Source organism: Calidris pugnax, unplaced genomic scaffold (genome assembly GCF_001431845.1).
Source record: "Calidris pugnax isolate Ruff unplaced genomic scaffold, ASM143184v1 scaffold313, whole genome shotgun sequence".
Lineage (NCBI taxonomy): Eukaryota > Metazoa > Chordata > Aves > Charadriiformes > Scolopacidae > Calidris > Calidris pugnax.
In genome coordinates, this window is record NW_015091050.1 from 15,499 (window position 1) to 18,195 (window position 2,697).

Here is a 2,697-nt window from a genome sequence, read left to right on the forward strand (position 1 = left end):
GGATGGAGGAGGGATGGAGGGAGGAAGGGCTGAAGGGAGGGAGGGATGGATGGATGGAGGAGGAATGGAGGGAGGAAGGGCTGAAGGGAGGGAGGGATGGAGGGACGGATGGAGGGATGGATGGAGGAGGGATAGATGGAGCGAAGGAGGGTTGGAGGGATGGAGAAAGGGAGGAATGAAGGGAGGGAGGAAGGATGGATGGAGGGAGGAAGAGAAGGATGGATGGAGAGATGAAGAAAGGGAGGGATGGATGGAGGGATGGAGAAAGAGAGAGAGAAAGGGAAGGATGGATGGAGAAAGGAAGGGATGGAGAAAGGGAAGGAGGGATGGAGAAAGGGAGGGATGGATGGAGAAAGGGGAGGAGGGATGGAGGAAGTGATGGAGGGATGGATGGAGGGAGAGAGGGAGGGATGGATCGATGGATGGAGGGATGGATGGAGGGAAGGAGGGAGGGAGAGAAGGAAGGTGGACGAAGGAGAGATGGAGAGATGGAGAGAGAGAGGGGGAGATGGATGGAAGGAGGGAGGGAGGAAGAGAGGGAGAGATGGATGGATGGAGGGATGGATGGATGGAAGGAGGAAAGGAGGGATGGAAAGACAGAGGGAGGGATGAAGGGAGAGATGGAGGGATGGAGGGGCAGGGGGAGGATGAGAGAGACATGCCACATTTCCAGCCCATGAGTCAACCTTTCTGCCAAAAAAGCAGGTTTGAAGAGGTTTATGCAACATTTCTCGCATGTGAACACAAAGAGGGAGGCGACTGAAGGTCACAAAAGCCCTGAACTGGTGCAAGTCCAGCTGTGTACTGGTGAGGGGTCTGGAGCACAAGTCTCGTGAGGAGAGGCTGAGGGAGCTGGGGGTGTTCAGCCTGGAGAAGAGAAGGCTCCAGGGAGACCTTGGAGCCCCTTCCAGTCCCTCAAGGGACTCCAGGAGAGATGGGGGGGACTCTGGATCAGGGAGGGGAGCCCTAGGAGGAGGGGGAAGGGTTTGACCCTGAAAGAGGGGAGATGGAGCTGAGCTGTGGGGAAGGAGTGGATGGATGGATGGATGGATGGATGGATGGATGGATGGAAGGAGGGATGGATGGAGGAGGGATGAAGGTACAGATGGAGGGATAGATGGAGGGAAGGAGGGTTGGAGGGATGGATGGAGGGAGGGGTGGAGGAAGGAAGAGAAGGATGGATGGAGGGAGGAAGAGAAGGATGGATGGAGGGATGGAGAAAGGGAGGGATGGAGGGATGGATGGAGGAAGAGAAAGGATGGAGGGAGGGATGGAGGGATGGAGAAAGGGAGGGATGGAGGGATGGATGGAGGAAGAGAAGGATGGATGAAGGGATAAAGAAAGGGAGGGATGGAGGGATGGATGGAGGAAGAGAAAGGATGGAGGGAGGGATGGAGAGATGAAGAAAGGGAGGGATGGATGGAGGGATGGAGAAAGAGAGAGAGAAAGGGAAGGATGGATGGAGAAAGGAAGGGATGGAGAAAGGGAAGGAGGGATGGAGAAAGGGAGGGATGGATGGAGAAAGGGGAGGAGGGATGGAGGAAGTGATGGAGGGATGGATGGAGGGAGAGAGGGAGGGATGGATCGATGGATGGAGGGATGGATGGAGGGAAGGAGGGAGGGAGAGAAGGAAGGTGGACGAAGGAGAGATGGAGAGATGGAGAGAGAGAGGGGGAGATGGATGGAAGGAGGGAGGGAGGAAGAGAGGGAGAGATGGATGGATGGAGGGATGGATGGATGGAAGGAGGAAAGGAGGGATGGAAAGACAGAGGGAGGGATGAAGGGAGAGATGGAGGGATGGAGGGGCAGGGGGAGGATGAGAGAGACATGCCACATTTCCAGCCCATGAGTCAACCTTTCTGCCAAAAAAGCAGGTTTGAAGAGGTTTATGCAACATTTCTCGCATGTGAACACAAAGAGGGAGGCGACTGAAGGTCACAAAAGCCCTGAACTGGTGCAAGTCCAGCTGTGTACTGGTGAGGGGTCTGGAGCACAAGTCTCGTGAGGAGAGGCTGAGGGAGCTGGGGGTGTTCAGCCTGGAGAAGAGAAGGCTCCAGGGAGACCTTGGAGCCCCTTCCAGTCCCTCAAGGGACTCCAGGAGAGATGGGGGGGACTCTGGATCAGGGAGGGGAGCCCTAGGAGGAGGGGGAAGGGTTTGACCCTGAAAGAGGGGAGATGGAGCTGAGCTGTGGGGAAGGAGTGGATGGATGGATGGATGGATGGATGGATGGATGGATGGAAGGAGGGATGAGGAGATGGATGGATGGATGGATGAGGAGATGGATAGATGGATGGATGGATGGATGGATGGATGGATGGATGGATGGATGGATGGATGGATGGATGGATGGATGGATGGATGGATGGATGGATGGATGGATGGATGGATGGATGGATGGATGGATGGATGGATGGATGGATGGATGGATGGATGGATGGATGGATGGATGGATGGATGGATGGATGGATGGATGGATGGATGGATGGATGGATGGATGGATGGATGGATGGATGGATGGATGGATGGATGGATGGATGGATGGATGGATGGAGGGACGGACGGATGGATGGATGGATGGATGGATGGATGGATGGATGGAGAGATGAATGGATGGATGGATGGGTGGATGGATGGATGGATGGAGGGACGGATGGATGGATGGATGGATGGATGGATGGATGGATGGATGGATGGAT

The 2,697-nt window shown here is 55.4% G+C and overlaps 1 protein-coding gene across 1 annotated transcript in view; it reads right to left on the bottom strand.

The window, feature by feature from the left end:
* Positions 1-2,697, bottom strand: part of LOC106896529 (caseinolytic peptidase B protein homolog) — a gene marked incomplete at its 3' end in the record, with an annotated part of 110,457 nt that overhangs the window by 15,487 nt on the left and 92,273 nt on the right. The window lies entirely within an intron of this gene.